The sequence below is a fragment of the Lissotriton helveticus genome, chromosome 5_1 (assembly GCF_964261635.1).
Source record: "Lissotriton helveticus chromosome 5_1, aLisHel1.1, whole genome shotgun sequence".
NCBI classification, from domain to species: Eukaryota; Metazoa; Chordata; class Amphibia; order Caudata; family Salamandridae; genus Lissotriton; species Lissotriton helveticus.
In genome coordinates this window covers 1,363,517,562-1,363,540,899 of record NC_136065.1, presented here as the reverse complement: position 1 = coordinate 1,363,540,899, position 23,338 = coordinate 1,363,517,562, and the positions used below count along the sequence as shown (strand labels likewise).

Here is a 23,338-nt window from a genome sequence, read left to right as displayed (position 1 = left end):
GCTCATTTTGCCCTGGTGTGCTCTTGGTGGAGTGGATGGCATGGACTGATTAATGTGGGTGACTGCAGCACTCAGTAATATGTCAAAGGAGAGAGGTGCCTGAACAGCAGGGCTCTCAGGCAGCAAGAATCGTGGATTGATTGTCTGAGGTCTTGGCTTTTTGGTGCTACCGAAAAAAGCCTTATGATAATGCTATATATTTTATGATGTTGCATGGAGAAGGAAATTAGTTGATATTAAAAAGCATGTTTAAATTCAAAGGACCGTGCTTACATCTAGAACACACTTCGGCTTTTGTACTGCTTTTGAAGGGGGTCATTTTATACAGAGGTAGTTTTGTAAAGCCCTACATGTCGCTATCGGCCACTTCAAAGCGCTGATACAGTGTGAGAGTGGCAGTGCTAAAATCCTATTATGCGATGATGTTGTGTGACTCATCGGCTACAGTACTTTATATTGCGCTTTGATCTGCGGGAAGAGGTGCAAGGTCACAGGTATTGTGTGAATAATTTAGTCCTCTCTGAAGTTTGTTTGTCTGAGATCTGATGTGAAATTTCTTCTGGCTGTGTTACTCAGATGCTCATAAATGCTGGCAACAAACCCTGCAGTCCCCCCTCTCCAGCAATGCTGAATATACCAACTTCAGAGCACTGGTTTCAGGCCAGGGCAATGTAAAGGAGCCTCCTTTGCTTCCAAGTGCCACTCACCGCTTATGCATCTTGCTCAGTAGGATTGTGCCAATCAATCAATCAATCATATCATTTGTAAAGCGCACTACTCACACGTGAGGGTCTTAAGGAGCTGCGGTGGGGAATGCCAAGGATCATGCACAAACAAGCTTCAGACCAGTGGCGTATGAGCCAGGCACTACTGCTGACCAGAACTCTGAAGCCGGAAGGACCATCCGCTGCTGTTCCGGAGCACGGGGACCCCATGCACGTCCCTCACAGCACACACTTTGCACAGGGAGACACTGCATGCATTCATGTTTTAACGAGGTTCCTCTGGAGCTTGTGAGAGGGGACTGGTTGACCATCGATGGTCATAAAATGTTAATGTCAGGTACATCAGGTGTGTTTGGCATGCTGCGAGCATGTGGTCTCATTCGACCACACCCCTAAAGGCAGGCAGACAGACCTTCATGACTCACCTACAGCCTTTCTCCTTCCCATAGCCCTGAATTAATGACTATGTGAAATATTTAGCGTGTGTAGTGCCTCTAAGCAAAGTGCATCCCCTCTAGTTGATTATGCTGTGCTGAAGAAGTGGTGCACATGGTTTGCAAAAGGGCATTTACCTGTGTTTATCTAGAGGTGGGTTGGTGCAGATGTTGATAGAGATATCGTCCTGTTGCCACGGGTCCTTTGGCTGTAAAGCGCCTACGTAGGTTGTGGATAGCCCTGTGAAGAGCTCCGTGGGGAAACAAGCAATTAAAAATGTACGAGGACATCCAAGCGTGGATCCTAAAGTAGAACCCCATTCCCAACATAACTAATACAGGAGCTTCTATCATGCTGTTTATAATAGGCACTGGAGGCCTGTGCCTGCTCTCCGCCGTTGGAGAAGTTTGAACTGCCCATGTCGGGCTGGCTATAGCAAGATAGCTGGCCAAACTGACACGCGCACTTGAAATTGCAGTGGCCACTCCTCATTGCTGCCTAACCCTAAAGCTAATTTACTGAATGGATATGACTAAAGGTTTGAAACCAAAACACACAAGATGATGGACGGAATGTTGCACAATGGCAAAACATTCACCCCCAGTCACAGATCTGGGTTTAAGCCATTGTTATTTTGCTCACTCCGCCACCCCAGTTCAGACATGGCCAATTGCAAATCAGCCTTGACCCTGTGCCTCATGGGAACAGTCCAGCCCGAACTGCCAAACCATGTCTTCCCTGGAACGGAATCAAGCATCCTAGGACCGATTTCTGGCTAGCAGCCGTCATCGGCCAGGATAGCTTAACTCCAGTGGCATAGTGAGCACGGGACCCACGTCTGGGCATACCCTTCCCACATAGGGTGAACAGCAAAAAACACAAGATGTTGGACGGAATGTAGCACAATGGCTTGAAACTGCCATTGTTCCTTTTCTTCATTTCACCTTTACTCTAATTTAGTTAGTTCTTATGTTTTAAATCAATTCACTTTTTTGGTTTATTCAGTTATGAAAAAACATAAAACCACATGGTGTTTCAGAATGTCATAGAGCAAATGAAATGAAAGTTAAAAGCAAGAGAGGACATGACCACAGAAGCATCTTAATACATAGTCCCAAGATTTAATAAAAAGGACAAGAAGTCTTTGGAAGCCAACATTTCTTAGATAAAGGACCCAGCATCCTGGTCAATAGGAAACACCTACAGTTGGCCTTCGACATTAATAGGTGGCTCCTGCAATTTAAGGATCTGGGAAAAGGTCTAACAAACGTCACTGAGGCTGTAAACAAACATTATATGCTGAAGCATGCACAATTTGGAAGTGACGAGGATACAGTAGCTGTCCACCGCTGGCTATGAAGGCAGACGTCTTGCAACTGTCTACTTGTGAAGGAGATATTTCAGATCTTCAAGCAATTTTCAATCATGTCTGAACTCAAAAACTGCAGTTCCTGAATTCAATCTACACACCGTTCATGTGTACATATGGGAGCGCTCTTCTTAGACCCATCATTCAAAACGTGCAAAAAAAAATTCTCCATCATAGTGAATGGCATCTCATTGGAATGTTTTTTAGCAAGTTGGTAAAATCTGGGGCATTGCAGGAAGCTTTTCAAAACCAATGTTAAAAGCTCTCAGATAGTAGTTACCTTTAAGACAGATATTTCATTCTGCTCCTCACCATAATGAACGTTGCAAGTCCTTCAACAATGTAACCAAATCTCCCATGACAGACAATGGTCAGCTGAAATCATAAATGTGGGTGTGACACTTAGTAGGTCCTAGGTTCTGAGTAAAAGTCCAAGTGAGACACTATCCTCACCACCACCGCATCTTTTTGTGTTTGTACTTGCAGCTGAGAAATGTGTCTGCCGAAAGTTGATGAGGGATAAACTCAGTGAATCTATTAAGTTTAACATAGAGTTTATAGTTATTCCTGTGAGTTACTCGCTGCATACTACTAGGAGAGTTCTTCCGTAACTTGAAAATATCGCTTTATGAACAGACAAAACACAAGGCAAACCAAGCAGAAACATCTCTTCCCCATGGTATGGTTACACTGGTCGTTCAGACCAGATTCCTAGGGACTTTATAAAGAGATGGCCAAGCTGCCAATTGTAGGATGTAGTAGCCTCTAAGGGCCAGGCAAGATAACTGAGATTATCCGCAGGGTCTGCAGTCTCCCCTTAATACACCATCGCTGATCAACTCTGTGACAAGATAGTAGAACCCACTCACAGCACAGGCTTACAGTCCACACAGAAAAGATCAGAGCAGCTCTGTGACAGGAATAAAACCACACCACTCATGACACAATGTGTGAAGTCAAACTAGCTCTGTGACACAGGATAGGAGAATGCTGCTCTCATTACGAGGCCTGCTTTCTTTACAGGGCGCCTTGAAGCCTGCTCTGCTGTACAATTTACAGTAATAAAGTTTTCAGTGCAAGACCCGGAGCTCTCAAAACACGTCCCAGACCAGCTGTGGGTCGCAGCACGGGGCATGTAGTCCTTAAAGAGCAAGATCTGTTATTTACAACAGAGCCCCCTGTCCTCACAAACATGGGGCGCAGTCTGTGTAGAATCATTGCTGGCGCAGCGCTATTCACAAGGAGTGGAGTCACTTCCGGGAGGTATACGCGGCTATATCCGGCAACACAGCACGTCACTTCCTCACCTTACACCCTCCTCTGAGGATCACCTGTTTGCCATGTCAGGCGGGGCAGCCATGCACTTTGCCCAGGCTATCTGGAAGAATGTTGCTCAGGGATGCTCCGAGTAAACTTGCCGCAGCTTTACGTCACGCCGTTAGTTCCTGATGTTGTTCAGGTCTGGTGGTCACAGTCAGTTGTTCTATGAGTTAGAATGCTGCTCCCGGCTCCTGCAAGGGCGGCTCTAGGCTCAAGGCGGCCCTGGGCAGGGAGCGTAGGTAGGGGGCCCTGGAAGAGGGGGTCCGGGCGGGGCGGAACGCGGAGGCCATTGAAGAGGGGGGGGTCAGGGTGTTTGGAAGTGGAACAGAGACGCAGGCCGCCAAATCCCTGCCAGGGACCGTCACGCAAATATGTATCCAACCTCAGAGGATTATTATATTAAGGATATATATTGGCGTGGTGGCCCCTGGAGTTTGGTGGTCCTGTGCAGGTGCACAGCTTGCACATGCCTAAGGCCGCCCCTGGCTCCTGCCTCCCAGCCCTCTCTCCCGCTATCTGAGCGGCTCCAGCGGTGTGGACTCTGCACGGAGTATCGGCCCCACGCCTCATAAACGAGCGACATCACGGGCCAATAGTCCACCCAGGAAGTATGGAGAAAGATTCTGGCCGCAAAGTTAATGTTTTAATAGGAACACAATCATTTTCATCAAGTCAAGGGGCTAAAGCGATTTAAATCGAATGGGCCCGAGAGTGGGGCTTCGCCTTCTCGTGGTGTGGGGCTCACAATGGGTGCAGGAGTGAGGGTCCTCGAAGGTTCTCGAACACTTGTTCTGCATGAAGGCGTCGACCCCTTCAGTGTGAATGAATGGAGGAGGGTTTCCTTGTTTGCAGTTGCCTCCTCCTACCCACGAAGGCACCACCTACTGATTAAAAGTTGGCACACGGAGCTCTGAGGGCATGCAGGCAGGGCCTGCTCCACAGGCAGCCTCAAATCTACTCCACTTTTGGCTGTTTTACAACGAATTCACCCTCTCAACATCTGACAGGGTCCAACCCAGCGCCAATGCCAGGCAATCAGGGCCACTGGAATTATTTGGTCGTGAAGGATTCAGTCAAGGGGCAGGGTTAACTAAATTATGCAGCAATAAAGGGGAACTTATGTGGCCTTATGCAGCACATTCGGTGGCTGCATTTTTTTCATTTGAACGCGCATTGATATGAAAGGGATCCCAAACGCTTTGCGGAGTACATGGGTTTCTTAAGAAGGAAAAGTATACACTTTCACAAGAACCTATTAAAAATGCTATTCTCCACAGATAATGAGTTTGTCTTGCGTAGAAGCTCAGGAATACAACTTTATTACCTGTGCCCCTTCTTACTATAAGGGAATATAAATGTATCTTACAAGAAGTGCGCACCGTTGGCTTCTTTTCTGCCAAGTGCAAGCTTGTTGCTGAGTTTATTCTGCATCTGCACATGGGCTTTGGAAGCCCTCCAAGTGGCCTCTTGAAACAACGAAGGCTCTGGGGTCACAAGCATTTGCACGAATAATGTGAAAAAATATTTCAAGACAAAGAAGGAGTCAATATTTTCATATTGTTTGAATTATATTTAAAAAAATTTATTATTTTTTCATGGGTCCATCAACTGGGGCAATAACCCTTTCAGGAGACCAGTTTCAGCTCATTAGTATCAGTTTAAACTGTTTGTGCTTAGGCTTTTCCCTAACATTGGTGAAACTGTTTTTGATATTTGGGGCAGATCAGAATTCACTGAAGACGATCACCTTTCTTCACACGTCACAACTAGTATACTCCATTTTCTTCCTCGTATTCGGATAACTCCTTGTAATTAAATATTGGCCCATTCAACTATATACATTGGCAACTTGCCCTGAGTAGGACCTTCACTGGGGTTGCCATACCCACCACGAGTATGTAATGTACTCTCCTAAATGATAATGTTGCCTTCTTCGTACAGCTGCACTGAATAGCAGGCTTGCGCTTTAGAAGTGGTGCCCAAATAATCTTTTCTAACTATTAGATCTTTATTTCTAAAATTGAGCCCATCAAAGCTATTGCCTTCTACGTACAGCTGTATTGATTTGCAGGCTCGCGCTCTAGCTTAATTGCCCGGATCCACATATGCGCATGCGCAGTGGAATCTATATCTGGAAGTCTTCACCAACCGCGGCGCCCTCGCCATTCAAGGGAATCCCAAGCCAGAAGACTTCGGTCAACACCACTAATGGGTGTCTTACAGTAGGCTTTAGGCCACTGGGGTAAGTACGTCTATAAAAGAATCCCACAACCTAGCCAGACCGTCGGCCCCTGCTCTCATGCTTTCCACCTGCTTGTGGAGACTTAGTAATTCTCATCTCACTTTTTACTTCCCCCAGTTTTCATTATTGAGCCCTGCAGACAGAGCTACAGGATTGGTAAGCTTGCCTCGCATATATCCTTAATAAGAAATTTCACGCAGGCAGCATCGTTCCGGCCTCAAGTGAGTAGAAGATTGTTTTTAACACGCTTTCATTACACCGCTGGCATTTTTAGGAAATACTAATCTTGCTGGCATTACATTGTTTCAGCTGCCAGCTAAAATCTGATTTTAAGAGTATATATTTCCTTTGAGTCGTCTCCATGGGCCTAAAATCATTCTTGTGGGTTGATGATGTTCACTACATCCCCTGCAGCACACAGTTTTCAATCTGCAGGAGATTACAATTAATGTTATTTTGTGATAGGGCACTACTGACTGTCCCACACTACATACTTCCTTAATCCCTTCACTCCCTTCCTATCTTGCCATTTTCCTTCTTCCTCTTTTCCCTTCCAATTCCCCTACCCACAATACCTCTGCGTCCATCCAGGAACTCATAAGATAGGTTAATCGCGTTTCATTCTTTTCAGGCTAACTGATGGCTTATTTCAGGGTGTCCTCCCTACTGGGGCTATCCCAGTCATAGGAGTAATAACCTACACCACCAGGCAAGATTTGCATGAACTTTTATATATGGAGTATGTAGGCCCTCTGTAACTAGCATTTGTTTTTGACATTTCTCTCTTTTCTTTAAATACTAGGTGCTCACACCCCTTGTCCTGATGATGACCTCATATCTATAGAGGTTGACACGTCGTCGACGATAAACATGCCGACTCCTTTTGACTATATAAAAATAACCAAAGGAGTCATACTTTCTGTTTTTGTTAGTTGATGCATGTTTTTTATCACACACTTGTCACTGCACACTCTTTCAACTAAATGTGAGCACTGGATCTTGTTTTAAACTATCTGAGTGATATGCTTCATATATTCTGCCATCTAAAGTACCCAATGAATAAAGGAATTGCAATTTAAATACTGTTTTTGTGCCTACTTCTATATTTGTCCTGGTGGATTAACCAATTATCTGGCAAAAATCTTTAGATAGACCAGACCTTTTGTCTACATGATTAATTATCCATAGTGAACCACCTTTTTTTTACTATAAGGTTTATTACCTCAGGTTCTCAAACATTTTTGGGGTCTCCTTTGTTATAAAATATATAGGATGAATGGTAGTCTTCAAAAGTTTGAAAAATATTTACAATTTATTTCTACTGAACATCAGATCATGATCAAATCTTGCTTACTGCTTTTTTAATTAAAGACTTCGGTTGTCGTAAAAAGATAAATCACGAAAGATGAAAATATCATGAAGATATGAAAATATTGAACATGTCACAGGCATGTTTCCATTAATAACAGTGTTAAATTATATATTATCAACCTGTTTGATGATACTGTAAATATAAATATAAAAGGGAAACTACACCTTTTCAAATCAGATAGTCATTGGAAGATAGTTAAGGTTACATAAATGAAACAATAGACATAAACAAATCAAAAAGAGCAAAACGGTAACATTGGTGGCGTAATAAAGTTGCATTGTTCAATATTGGAAATGGATAAAAGACTGTGATGGACGGTATCAGTTTGCAACAACATTATAAAAGTCTGTTTGGTCCAGAATACACCAAAGAATGCCACTGGGTGCTATGATTTAGAGTGCTTTCTACAAAGCACAAAGATACGTGTATGTTGATTTGGCAATTCAGTAGAGTTAGAGTATTATTTAAATTAACAATTACATTGATTTTTTTGAAACTGTACATAAATCATATGTATATCACTTCAAATGCACTTTGAGTAACTTGAACATGTATTGCATTGTCCTCCCAAAGAAAAGGATTTGGATAAGCTAGAACACAATGAGGACTGACAACAATATAAGTGATAAAGTACATTCATTTATGGCTTGAAAACCTTTCTTCCAAGAATGATATGCTAATCAGGCGGGGCGCTCACAGTGTGCAGATCTACACTGTGAACTGAGGTGCGCATTGTGCACATTTTACACACATTGAAGCCCATAGAGTTCCACTCAGCTGTATTTTCTACTTTCTGGACTCTTTTGCAGGGGTGATTTTAAAGAAGTTTCTTGCCCCTATTGGACCTCACCCTTGTTCAAAGTCAGAAGATATAACTGTACATGTATCATAATAAGAGCAATGTATATATTTATGTGGTATTTGAATAGCTTGTACCTAGCCAAAAGGCAACAGAGCACTGTATAGGTCAGGAGAAACCCTTAATCACCTCTTTCTAAATTCCTTCAAGTTCCTAAGATCCTCCAGTTCCAAGAATGAATGAAAATCATTTACTAAGTGCACTGATATTCTCAAGCGAGTATCCTGGCAATACAGAGGGGTGAAGCTAATTATATGGAAACAACCAAGTCCTAATCATTTGGCAAAACTTAAGATCATCAGATGTAGTCTGGATATTGCGGTAAAAGTTAATTCCAGTACTTGGCCGTAGCAAGAAAGAATGACCAGGCACCACGGCTGGCCCTTTTAACCATTTGGGACCTGAAGATGTTTAGCGGACCTCGAATGCAGGGTTCTAACATGTAACATGAGAAAGGCATCAATATATAAACAGGGCCAGTGCCATAAATAGCCTTAAGCATGGGCAAAGCGCTCAGAAGATTGAGCAGGAAGCCATACATAGAGGCTAAATGACCAAAAATTAAGGAACGAAAAGAAAGCCTACGCATGACGTGAGCAGCCACATTACGGATCAGCTGTTGGAATTAGAAAGGCAGGGAGCCCTACGTAAAGAAATTTACAGTAGTCTATTCTTTATATTGTAGATATAATAATAGTTTGAATGACCATTTTACTGAGAATGTACAGGTGAAAAGGCTGGCAGATGAGACCCTGGTAATTTGACCCGAAAAGGAAAGGGAGTTATCAAAGACAACTCTGAGAATCCGGTTGATAGAAATCTGGCTGGGTGAGAGCCCAATTCCATACGCCACATTGCAGATCACTATATTGACGGAGGTCCTCCAAAAATGCATACCTCGGTCTTGCCTGGGTCTACTTTCAAAGAGCTATGTTGCATCCAAATGGCAACAACTGACATGGAAGCAGTCAAATTAGCAAGAATGTCTCTCAGGTCAACATTAAAATAAACAGCAAACGGGGTGTCAGTGGAGTATGACACTACAGAGAAACCAAATGATGTGACCAATGACAGAGGAGTGAAGTAAAGTTTAAATCAAGCGAGCTGGAGAGGTGCTCTCAGTAGCACTCCGTAGGTGAGGACTTTAAAAGAAGAGTGAAAAGGGGGAGGTGTACAGCTTGCACTTGACATGACAGAAAACACCAAGACCACAAACGTACTCAATTCCTGATGCTGATTTGAGCCATTCGTTGGGGCGGTGTAAAATGAGGCCCATATAATGCACAGAACATAGGAATGACATATTTATCGGCTTCTTTGAGAATGGCACACAGGACTTCAGAAACGCCCCAGGCTCTGCTCACAGATTGGGTGGAAGTGGCGGTGAAAGGGAAGCGCCTCAAGACCTTTTAGAGACCATTACAATATTCCTTGCTGAAAGTGCGACTTTGAGCCAACAAGGGTCGAAGTAGCATTTATGTAGAAAGATGTATATTAGCAGCACAAAGCGAACACAGAAAGAAGGAATAGTCGAACATTTAACTAAAATCAAAAAGAAAGATATAAAGTTTCTTTTGGATTTACACATTTAGGGCCAGATGTAGGCAGCTCAATACCGGTCGGTAACGGCCGAAATTACCGAATTTCGCCCGTTACCGACCGGTATTGGGCATTTGAGATGTAGGGGCCAAATTTAAGGATTTGGTATTTTACCGAATCGGTAATTTAAGGAATTGGTAAATTACTGATTCCTTAAAATACCGATTCGGTAAATTACCGAATCCTTAATGCAGGGAGCACTCAAGTGAGTGCATTTCTGAGTTAAGGATTTGGTATTTACCACCAACTAAAAGTTGGTGGTAAATATCGAAAACCTTTGAAAAATCAAATTTCTGCTTTTCCAAAAGTGTCATGTGGCAGACATACATGCCCTTAGGGCATGTATGTGTGCCACATGTGCACCCATGCACTATTCAGGGGTGCAACAGGGTGTCAATGTGTCACCCTGCCACCCTTGTAAGTCTTCCCCCTATTACCGATTCGGTATTTACCAAATCAGTAATTCCCATTCATTCCTATGGGCCTGGAGGCCCATAGGAATGAATGGGAATTACCGAATCGGTAAATACCGAATCGGTAATTACCGAATTTTAACAATTCGGTAAAATTTAAAGAATCAATACCTACATACCATTTACTAATTCTGAAATACCGAATCTGTAAAATTCTGTATTTTAGAATCGGTAAATAGTATTTACCTACATATGGCCCTAAGTGTCTCAAAATCTGTTCTTTGCCAAGTTCATGGGATTAGAAAGTTACAGGGTTTGAAAAGATAAGTCCACCGATTCGCATGCCGAGATAAAACGAGGTTAAATGGACCATTCTTATGAGAACTCTTAAAAAGGACAATGACACAGGTCATGAATGACATGTTTTTTCGAAAGAATATCGGACTCTACAGTGCTCCCCGATAAAGTACCAGGTATCTTAATACTACTTACAAACTCGCCATGAAAAATAAATGATGAATTAATAACTTCTAGCAAGTAGAGACAAGTAGACCAACAACTATGTATTAAAAAAACATACTAAGTATACCAGTAATGTTTAAGAAAGTCATCCTCTTAAGCAGAAACAAGAAATGAGCAACGGAAGGTATTGAAATCAGAGATGACCGAGATGAAGGCACCCCCAAACCAGCTATTTCCAACACAGAAGAGAAGGAGTAAGAGAATGTCATTGAAAGAACAAAAACAGACTAAAGTCTAGCGGCAGAGAAAACTCATACTGAAATCAATGCAATAGAATCATATTATTCATTCTATAAGGAAAAATCATAATAACCGACAAAAAAATTAAAATAAAAACATTCACATTTTGAGGGACCAACAAGTATCAGAAAATAATCCTCAAATTAGTGAAGTGAATTCTACTCTGTGATGGAAGCTGGACTATGACATGTACTATTAGTCTCAAACTAATTTAAAGAACTAAAGGCAAAGTAGCTCCAAAGCATCAAACAGAAAAAACAGAGAACTGAACCCTGTCCTTAAGCAGGCCAAAAGAATACAGGAAACCTGAAATATTATTAATTATTGGAAAAGAAAACTTAACAATTTAATTGAACATGATAAGATAATTTCTTAAAGAAAAAATGGTAATATGCAGTTTGTAACTGCATAAAAGAGCAAAGAACATAATGCAATGTAACACAGGAGAAAAGGTACACATGATATAAAGGGGACCGTATATAAATTTGTCAGAGAATGTGTAAAAATGGATTTATCAGAAATACCATTAATAAATAATATTTAACCTTAAGAAGCACGTGTGCAGATGTAAAACGGGCATTCTTGTGTATTATCACAGAAACAGGGAGGTAAGCTGAAAAATAGAACTCAAATGACAATTACATAAGCCAAAATCCACAAAAAAGTACAAAAAATAGCAAATCACGTGAACAAACTTTACTATTACTAAATAACTAGACAGATGGAAAATGTAATTGAAAAGTGAAATCTGGCACAAGTGCAATTTCAATCTCTACAAACAACAATGCGGTAAGGCAGGCTGAGCAATGGAATGAATGAAACTAGCATGACATTGTCACTGAACTGTTGTAAATACATTATTTAAAGAATTCACAAATGCCATTGTCTCTTTTCATTTCTTTAGAAGTTTTACTATCCTGCTCTGAAATACTACCAATTGCTGCTGTACTCAATTGGATTGTTGAGGCAAGCTTTGAACACTGCTTAGTGATTGAGAAACAACAGCTTCCCAGAGGAACTACCCTGGCAGACAGTATAGTTCTGAGTTGGAAAGGCTAATACTATAATAAAGAAGACTTTAGGAACCCTCATCAAAACTGGTGTTTTAATTAAAACTATACAACTACCATAATTAAACTTTTATAACAAATTATGTTCTGAAGAAAATGCATTTGGAATTAACTTTGCACTACTAAATTTAAGCATACCCTAAACCTATTCCAAACTGTATTACATGAATCCTTACCCTAAACGTCATTTTACCCCTAACACATTTATAATCCTATCTTTAACTCTTAACCCAATTTTAACCATAATTGTGAAGTCTTAGTCGAATTCTAACACTGGGCCTACTCACACCTAGTCCTATCCTTATTAGCACCCCTTAACAATTTAAAAAACCTTATTTCTTCATTTTTCAACATCTCTCTCCTAATGATAGCTAAAACATTATTTTATTTTTGGATTGGTGTTAGTGTGACCTAAAATACATTTTGTAATTTTTCTTGTTAATAGTTTTTTCATAACTAGAATCTGTTTATTTCTTTATAGTGACACATTTCCACTAAACAAGTAAAATGACTAACTTAGTATACATATGCCAATAGTCTTCTTTTTCAGGCTGTTGCTAACAGTGATGTACACAGTGCAAATACCATGAGCTTCCTGAAGACCCAACTCTTACTAGAAGCCCAACTTACTCTGGAACATAACAGAAAAACACCTGAGTTCGGTTGGTTGACCTATTGTGATTTAAGGTTTGGAATACTGCTGCCTTGGAGAAGATCACTTCTCAATCTTGACACTGCACCGACAAATACATGCGCACTTTTATGTTTAGATATCATGAGCGATTGGGTCTAATGGGGGCTGCTTGACAAGGTGTCTCGCCTCTGACTGACATCACACATTTGAGTGGACTTCACTGCAAGTGTTCCTATCGTCCCCTCATCCTTCGCTTGGATCAGGGCTTTTTCCTTAGGGCTGAGTTGGGCTATTTATGATGGAGCCTGTTTCTCTATGATGCACCTTTACATTGTTGCCCCCTCTGTTTATGGGGTGTTTGACTTTCCTATTCCCTTAGCTTTAGTGACTGAACGATTGAATCATATGCTGTGACCCCTGTAGTCTTAGAATTGCACTCTGTACCGCCTATTCTGCTCTTAGTGTTGAATAAAAGAGAAAATTTTAAAAACAAAAAAGACTGACTGCAGAGAAGTGTGTGGCCTTCATAGCGCTGCACTCGTGCTGTAGTTATTACTTCTCATCTGAGAATGTCAGCCCTCTTTAAATTATGAGTAATCACATTGGAGTGGTGATGGTCTGAACACACATAGCACTCATGCCTTCATCCTCGACTTGTTCCTGAAGAGGAATGGAGAGAAGCAGAATATCGCAACTAAAATATCATCTGAAATAAATATTGAATCTTAAATATCAATTACAAAAATATTGTCACATTGGATTTAATAATAAATAGTCTACACACAATGGGATGACATTTTTGTAAATTGTGTTTAGGCCACAACATTTCTTGCAGGCGACATTATTGCTAATGGTTTTCTGATGTACAATCTTGAGAAGTACTGGGGGATGGACTTGACACTATCCGAGCCGCCCGTTGCTTTCTTGGATCCCATATAACCACTTCTACTGGTGGCATTAATAAACACTCTGTGACCGACATCTCATCCTCCTCTACAGCCACTGATGCCCTGACAGGGGGTGTGAGGGAAGGTGCAGCAGGGCTGGAGAAGGGTAGAGCCATGCCCAACCTAGATAAGATAGAGGTGCCAGCTCTCAGAAATGAAAGCAAGTTCAAGATCAAGACTCCGACTCCTGCGGGCAGTGCCAAAAAACAAGTGCTTGTGGTGGCCCGTTCCCAGCCCTACCATACCATACCTTCCATTATTTCCTATGGATCCATGCCCCTACTCATCTCATTGTTTATGCCAACCCCTCTGCCTATTCCATTCACCATTAAGAACAGCCCTATTTTGAAGCTTTAAAATGCCCCAATCTACTTATCTTCTAACCAGTGAGCCACACTTCTCCACTCCACAGAAGAATGGCCAGGCACTCCACAGCACACCAAAACAGTGTGTAAAGTAAAATGGTGAATAGGATAGTAAAGTAGACATCTTTTCGACGCTTGACCACTGCCCACGTTAAGCGGACTTAGCAATCAAGAGTTTCCACTGCGGCCTGAGAATCCTGAGAAAAATGCAAAGGTTCTTGAATGATTAAGAAAGAACAGTGACAGCCAGACTCAGCTTAAGGCAAGTCACAGCACTGCTCTGTCCATAGTTCTTCTTGAACAACATCAGCCATGTCAGTAACAATCTCAGCTTGTAGTTAATGTAGGGCACGGAGTCAGTTCCTGGAAAGGAAGAGTCTTTCCACTCTAATTTTAATATGAAAAAAACTAAACCAGCCAGAAAGATGGTGATATTCATGAGAGTTTCTTACACGGTGCAAAATGTTCTTATGGAGTTCATGATAGGACTGGGGAAACTTGACCAAAAAGAGCACGTTTTCTGCACAATGTGTGGAATGTCTGGTGGCATCTTGATTGGGTTGCTATTTGGGGTGATCTTTTTCAAGTACTTACAAAATGATGCCCATTTCATACTCCCCTATGGATTTGCGTGCACATACTCAGAAGATACACATACTTGAATTGGGTACAATGTGTGAAAAGGTGCTGTTTTGTGGACCTTCCCAAAAAGTCACGCTTTCTTTAAAACAGGACTTTATCCACACAATGGGCGAAAAGGACAAAAAAGGATAAACTGTTTTTGATATAAAAAAAAATAAATCACACCCCTATTATTCTAGTTGACATTAAGTATAAGGCGGGCACAGCTGCCACTTTATACACATCACTTATGTTCTAGTCAGATGCCCAAGACCAGACCCACAGTGGGGCCATTTTCAGGTCTCGCTGAGCCAGCGCATGTGCTGCTCTGCGAGAGATTTAGTAAATAGGGCTTTTAAAAGTGCTACCACATCTTTTGCTGGCCTAGCGCTTGCGGTCACGTGCACGAGCATGCGCGCAGCCGCCAGCTTTCAGCGCCCGATCGTCGCATGCCTCTCTGCCTTGCTTGCCCCTCCCCCTCCCCCACCGCAGTGTGTGTCTCCCGGCTGCACGTCTTGTTTCATGTAAATGTATTTGTGACCGTTCATTTGACAGAGCAATGTAGAACTGTGCACGCTAATGCTTGTTTTTAATGGTTCGTGCTCGCAGCCGATTTGATGTCTTACCACCGCAGAACAAGCTTTGATCCGTAATTACGGATGCGACCCTCCATATACTTAAACCAGCAACACCTTTCGCGCGGCCAACGCTTGTTTTACCTCTTCTGTGACTTAGATCTCCCTTTGTGTCTTCAAACACATGGTTCCTTTGAGCTGGACGGCGCCATTTTCTGAGCAGTGCCTCAGACGCTCGGCGGTTTGCGGCCTCTTAACCCCTTGGGCGCGGCTGCGATTCTGCGCCTGTGCGGCGCTTTTAATGAGTGGCCGGGTTCATGACGGCCCCCAGCCGTCATCAGCACACGCCCACCGTAGTGCATGGCGGCCGGGGGCCATCATCAGCATGGAAGGGGTTAAGGGTGCCTGGGCTTGGCTGCTTCAGACACGTGGAAGGAGGGAGCGGTCAAGCCGCCAAGTTACACGGTGCCGTTCGAGGCAGGCTTAAACAAACCCGCAGCAGCAAACACTGCTGCAACTTGGATTTAAAAAAGAATGTTCACACCAGGAGCACAGGAAGTCTGCCTTTAACACAGTGAAAGGTGGCAGACAAAAGTGGGCACAACTGATTAGTTACCAAGTTAGACCTTTTCAAAATCCTTGTAATGTTCAAAATACCGATTAGTGCTGCTTTATGAGCGAAATATGTTTAAATTGGCTACAATCTACAGTCTCCCAACTGCTTAAGAGGTTCATATTGTCTGATGCCTAGTCTTTGTTCTGTGGTGTCATGTTGGCAGCGGCCTCGTGCAATGCCTGTTTATTGTGAGAGACCCTACTTTATTACGGTGCAAGTATCACCTTTGCCCTCAAGAGAGACTTCGCAGCAGTCAGTGCATCTGCTAGGATGAAGCCCGTAAATGTGTTATGAGCGTCTGTCGTTTCAAAACAATTTACATGTATGTTTTCAGACAATTCGTGAAGTTTTTCCCTCAGCTCTTAATCAGTCCAGATGTTCGTGTAAGGTTTGGTCACATCCTTTTGAAGCGAAGAGACGGAGATTGTGCAAACTTAAGAAACCACGAAGGTTCCACTCCCCTGCCCTCTGAGGAAAGCGTTCCGGGACCATTATGCTTTTAGGTTTTTTCTGTTTTTTTTATTGTTGTTTAATCTAAAGGTGGATAAAAAACAGAAAGGCTACTTGCTTTAGAAAATAATGTTGCTTTTCTATTTGATGCATGTATATTTCAAACATCTTAATACCACTGCCCCACTATATGTACTAAAATAAAATAACATAAAATGTTAAATTAATTTCACTATACAGTTTTGCGAGTTTATTTGTTCCAACCAGTTGGGATATCACCCTCATCATGTCTTAACTAAAAAGTGCATTATTAAAAGTAACCAACACTTTTTCCATTTTCACCCCCTCCCCCCTATACTTTTTAAAGCATTGATGGCGCAGACTTCTCCCGTGAACAGGATTGATATAAAGTCACACATGCAAATATTTGTCTTCTAAGTTCATGCATTGCTATAACATGCAAGTAGCCTGAAAAGCTGTCCCTCCCAAGCCAAAGGGAAAGCATTGCCCTGGCACCATCACATTCAGTACAATATACCCAAGTAATTTCCGTGCCCTTAATTCTCAGCGGGTTAGCAGCAAGCCATTTGTTTTTCTTCATTTTACTTACATAAAAGAGGCAGTTGTGATATCCTCAGCTTTGGTAGATCCGATTACTGGTGAAGTTGTGGGTCTAACAACAGATTTTCGTTTTCCCCATTATTTTCTCGACCACCGCTACATGCGTGCAGCTGGCCTCGTGGTGTGCCATCCACATGTCCCTTCCTTGTGGTTGAAAGTCAGAGACTTCTCTAAACGCCACTACCAGTGGCATATCCACTACACGCCGCAGCTGACACTCCACCTACCCTAGAAGGGAAGTGAAAAGTCTGTCTTTCTGCAGGCTTTTTTCCTCTGCTTCAAACATTAAGAACAGCCTGCCTCACTAACTTAGAGTTTTTTGTGGTCTTTAAAAAAAATGGAATGCCCAGAATTATAGATAATTACTTGAACCTCAAAGCATTTCTTAACGTTCCCGTGGTAGCAACCAGTAATAGGTACTGACAACGCCAGTAGATCAGGAAACCTTTTTAAAAAGTTAAGTGATTTTTTATAGATTGGCGAGTTTGGTTGGTGTGAAGTCTTGTGAGTAGTTGAATGTGCAGATGAGTCAGTGTTTGGATGAACAGATGTGTGAGTGAGAGGATAGATGAGTAATGAATTGGTGCATAACTGCATGTTCATATGGATGTAGAGCCATTGCATAGATGGGTGAGTGCATGGGTGGTTAGGTGAGTGTATACATGGTTGAATGAGTCATGTAGACCATGTGTTGATGGCCGAATGGGATAGTGCATGAATGCTTTAACAGCAAGTGAGTGCAAGGAGGGCTGGGGGAATGGGTTAACCATATAGCCACACCTATGCATTCATCACCCAGTTTATGTAATCATCCACTTACACTCATCCTTTCATCTACCCATACATTCTTCTATTCATCCGTGTGTCCCACTGTACCATTCATTTAAGCATCCATTATCCACCTGCAGTCACATTCATCTAGCCATCCTTGCATTTTTGCACTCATTGATCATTCACCTATTCATGCATTACCTGCCTTCCTGTGTGAGCAAGTAGCCCTTGTACACACTGTATAGGGGTCTGCAAGTGTGTGTTCTGTTTGCATGGTGTCTGAATGTCTATTAGTAGTAGTGTACTTGACACTTGTTGCAGGGTAACCTAACAAGCATTGGCATAGCCAATAGGTCTCGCCTTTGGGACCTTATAAGTGTTTAGTTATCCAGTGCGATATCCTTGGTGCAACAACATCAACTGTTGCATGGCTAAACACTTATAAGGTCCCAAAGGCGAGACCTATTGGCTATGCCAATGCTTGTTTGGCCTTGTTCCATTGTCAAGGTGTTCCAGACCTGCCATAGTGGTCGTCGCGAGATTCACAATCACACGATGCACAGGGCTTCCTGTCCTGGCCTCCAGAACTTCTCACGTGACTGCAATCTTTGTAGCATCCCAACCAAAGCGCCCAGAGGCATCTTCCAGCGCTTTACAGCCACAACAAATACAATCAACAAATGTAGGGAATACACTTGTACTCAAATGAGACGGGCTGAACTGTAGGAAGATCGTTTTATTAGGCACACATTCTTTTTGCTGGAAATAATCCCACAGGCAGGGGCGAAGGGCGTGCTGGGAGTGGAGTGGACACACATGTTTACATTGGAGCAACCTCCGTGGAGAGTGCATGAAACAGGAGACGCTCAGAATCCACCTTCAGTCGCCTCGGGAGGTTTCCCAAGCCACAAATCATATTTGCACAAGGGCAGTTCCAGTTGTGCAAAGAGGAGGTTAGGAGCTCGGAGTGATGATGAAGGAAGGAACAGGTCGAACAAGCAAGAGAACAGAGCAGCTGCGCCTGTCTATATTGGCTAGACGCGCCTTTACAGTGCCATCGGTACGACCTCTGCCTCCCCCTCTCTCCTTAGGTACCGGACCTCACATGTGACCAGAGTCCCCCACACTGGGGATATCTAGCTGTTGTTCCACGGACCACCTGCCACATCCAGGGGAGGAACCACATCCAGGGGAGGAAGCGACACATAGCGTCCACACGCCTGCAGCGCTATCCTGACCTGGGTGTGGGCGAGGGGGCATGGGTGTCTGCTGGCAAGGTCCCTTTGTATCCTGCTCATCAGCGGGGCCGAGCTTGAGACGAGTACAATTATGTTGGGCACCACACCAGGACACCAAGAGACACGTCAACCTGTCGAGCGCTCTCGGTGACAAGTCATTCTTATAATTTCACATGCATCGATCTGGAATGAAAGTAAAATACATTATTACGGTGATGGGTTCGGAAGGCCTGCACCGCACCGTCTTCCTGTCGTCGTCGCCTGCCTCTTCAGCAACGGAGCAGAGCACAGCCATCATTTGTAAAGAGCGCCACAGGCATGACAAACGACTCTCACGGCCCGGACGCAAAACCAAAGCTCTCTCTCACCGGAAGGAATGCGCGCGCTGACAAGTGGAAGCGGATGTGACGCGTGACACTGGGGTGCAGGTAATACACAGTGATCACTACTCACCTGCGCTCACTTCAAGCACCAGCTACCGGGCACGGGGCACAATTGACTTACACCCTTCCCCCGCCCGCCCCCGAGTGCATGCAGTGGCCCAATAACAATGTAGGTCCACAGAAAAATCCCATCTCCATCGACTGTCAGCTTGCAAAAGCCATGGTCGTGCTCATCACTGGGAACAGGGTCAAAATTGATTTGCATATGGCTGGGTTCAAACTGGGGTGTGGTGGGCAAAAGAACTGTGGATTTAACCCAGATCTTTTGACTGCGGGAGGATGTTTGCATTGTCAGCATTCCGTCCATCATTTGTTTGCTGTAACACAAATGGAGACCTGACTGTGACGTGAAGTTAAGAGGGTGCATTTTAATTACATGCTTCCAATTAGCAGCTCACTTGTTCTGCAACAGAGAGGATGTCCCTGACCTCTGAGTGACCTGAAATGTTGTGAGGCGGGGCTCTGACTCCCTTGTCTATCAGACACACAGATCAATAGTTAGTAGGCGATGGATGATGGGTGGGCCTCGTGCACGCCGTTAGTCCTTTGACGGTGGAATGAACGGGGGTGGGGGGAAAGGAAGCCCACCGCTTCTTGATGAGCTCTGCGCTCAGATTATGCTGCACATTCAACCCCTATTACTTCTCTAGGCTTTTAGGTTGTCCCTTATAAGGCTCTGTACAGCAACAAAATGACCCCTGTGACACCATCATCCCATTAGCTTTCAATGCAGAAATAGCCATGCCCCAGTGCACGCCTTTCCAAATGGTATCTTCCATGGCGTGTTCTCATGAATAAATATATTCCCATCCATTTGCACTTGGCCTGTCTCTACACCATACAGGCATCGCATTTCCACTGAACCAGACCCATCACCGAATGACCTTGTCATGTTCTGAGCGTTTACACATCCCTGTGAACCAGTTGCGCACGCCACTCCGCACTCAGAGGGCGTGCCTTTAATCACTGCACGCTACTCCGCACTCAGAGGGCGTGCCTTTAATCACTGCACGCTACTCCGCACTCAGAGGGCGTGCCTTTAATCACTGCGCGCTACTCCGCACTCAGAGGGTGTGCCTTTAACCACCGCACGCTACTCCGCACGCAGAGGGCGTGCTTTTAACCACTGCACGCTGCTCCACATGCAGAGGGTGTGCCTTTAACCACTGCACGCTGCTCCACATGCAGAGGGTGTGCCTTTAACCAATGCATGCTACTCAGCACTCAAACATCATGCCTTTAACCAATGCACACTACTCCGCACGCAGAGGGTGTGCCTTTAACCAATGTACGCTACTCCACACTCAGCAGGTGTGCCTTTGAGCAACGCACGCTACTCCACACTCAGAGGGTGTGCCCTTAAACAATGCATGCTACTGAGCACTCAAACATCATGCCTTTAACCAATGCACGCTACTCCGCACTCAGATGGTGTGCCTTTAACCAAGGCACGCTACTCCGCACTCAGAGGGTGTGCCTTTAACCAATGCACGCTACTCCACACTCAGAGGGTGTGCCTTTAACCAATGCACGCTACTCCACACACAGAGGGTGTGCCTTTGAGCAACGCACGCTACTTCACACTCAGAGGGTGTGCCTTTAAGCAATGCACACTACTCCACACTCAGAGGGTGTGCCTTTAACCAATGCACGCTACTCCGCACTCAGATGGTGTGCCTTTAACCAATGCACACTACTCCGCACGCAGAGGGTGTGCCTTTAACCAATGCACGCTACTCCGCACTCAGATGGTGTGCTTTTAACCAATGCACACTACTCCGCACGCAGAGGGTGTGCCTTTAACCAATGTACGCTACTCCACACTCAGCAGGTGTGCCTTTGAGCAACGCACGCTACTCCACACTCAGAGGGTGTGCCTTTAAACAATGCATGCTACTGAGCACTCAAACATCATGCCTTTAACCAATGCACGCTACTCCGCACTCAGATGGTGTGCCTTTAACCAATGCACACTACTCCGCACGCAGAGGGTGTGCCTTTAACCAATGTACGCTACTCCACACTCAGCAGGTGTGCCTTTGAGCAACGCACGCTACTCCACACTCAGAGGGTGTGCCCTTAAACAATGCATGCTACTGAGCACTCAAACATCATGCCTTTAACCAATGCACGCTACTCCGCACTCAGATGGTGTGCCTTTAACCAAGGCACGCTACTCCGCACTCAGAGGGTGTGCCTTTAACCAATGCACGCTACTCCACACTCAGAGGGTGTGCCTTTGAGCAACGCACGCTACTTCACACTCAGAGGGTGTGCCTTTAAGCAATGCACACTACTCCACACTCAGAGGGTGTGCCTTTAACCACTGCACGCTACTCCGCACTCAGATGGTGTGCCTTTAACCAATGCACACTACTCCGCACGCAGAGGGTGTGCCTTTAACCAATGCACGCTACTCCGCACTCAGATGGTGTGCTTTTAACCAATGCACACTACTCCGCATGCAGAGGGTGTGCCTTTAACCAATGTACGCTACTCCACACTCAGCAGGTGTGCCTTTGAGCAACGCACGCTACTCCACACTCAGAGGGTGTGCCTTTAAACAATGCATGCTACTGAGCACTCAAACATCATGCCTTTAACCAATGCACGCTACTCCGCACTCAGATGGTGTGCCTTTAACCAATGCACGCTACTCCGCACTCAGAGGGTGTGCCTTTAACCAATGCACGCTACTCCACACTCAGAGGGTGTGCCTTTGAGCAACGCACGCTACTTCACACTCAGAGGGTGTGCCTTTAAGCAATGCACACTACTCCACACTCAGAGGGTGTGCCTTTAACCAATGCACGCTACTCCGCACTCAGAGGGTGTGCCTTTAACCAATGCACGCTACTCCGCACTCAGAGGATGTGCCTTTAACCAATGCACGCTACTCCACACTCAGAGGGTGTGCCTTTAACCAATGCACGCTACTCCGCACTCAGAGGATGTGCCTTTAACCAATGCACGCTACTCCACACTCAGAGGGTTTGCCTTTGAGCAACGCACGCTACTTCACACTCAGAGGGTGTGCCTTTGAGCAACGCACGCTACTCCACACTCAGAGGGTTTGCCTTTAATGTCCGCACATTACTCCACACTCCGAGGGTGTACCTTTGAGCAACGCACGCTACTCCACACTCAGAAGGTGTGCCTTTACTTACCGCACATTACTCCACACTCAGAGGGTGTGCCTTTAACCAATGCACGCTACTCCGCACTCAGATGGTGTGCCTTTAACCAATGCACACTACTCCGCACGCAGAGGGTGTGCCTTTAACCAATGCACGCTACTCCGCACTCAGATGGTGTGCTTTTAACCAATGCACACTACTCCGCACGCAGAGGGTGTGCCTTTAACCAATGTACGCTACTCCACACTCAGCAGGTGTGCCTTTGAGCAACGCACGCTACTCCACACTCAGAGGGTGTGCCTTTAAACAATGCATGCTACTGAGCACTCAAACATCATGCCTTTAACCAATGCACGCTACTCCGCACTCAGATGGTGTGCCTTTAACCAATGCACGCTACTCCGCACTCAGAGGGTGTGCCTTTAACCAATGCACGCTACTCCACACTCAGAGGGTGTGCCTTTGAGCAACGCACGCTACTTCACACTCAGAGGGTGTGCCTTTAACCAATGCACGCTACTCCGCACTCAGAGGGTGTGCCTTTAACCAATGCACGCTACTCCGCACTCAGAGGATGTGCCTTTAACCAATGCACGCTACTCCACACTCAGAGGGTGTGCCTTTAACCAATGCACGCTACTCCGCACTCAGAGGATGTGCCATTAACCAATGCACGCTACTCCACACTCAGAGGGTTTGCCTTTGAGCAACGCACGCTACTTCACACTCAGAGGGTGTGCCTTTGAGCAACGCA

The 23,338-nt window shown here is 44.5% G+C and overlaps 1 protein-coding gene across 6 annotated transcripts in view; it reads right to left on the bottom strand.

The window, feature by feature from the left end:
• PACSIN1 (protein kinase C and casein kinase substrate in neurons 1) overlaps positions 1 to 23,338 on the bottom strand; it is a 388,443-nt gene that overhangs the window by 256,742 nt on the left and 108,363 nt on the right. Inside the window, exon 1 of one of the 6 annotated variants that reach the window (XM_078644262.1) lies at positions 16,985 to 17,137. The exons of 3 other annotated variants lie outside the window; for them this stretch is intronic. The gene's annotated coding sequence lies outside the window, so the exon portion shown is untranslated. Of the gene's footprint in view, positions 1 to 1,297; positions 1,414 to 3,836; positions 4,372 to 16,984; positions 17,138 to 23,338 lie in introns of those variants that run through there. 2 more of the 6 variants (XM_078644263.1, XM_078644261.1) reach the window with 2 other exon arrangements.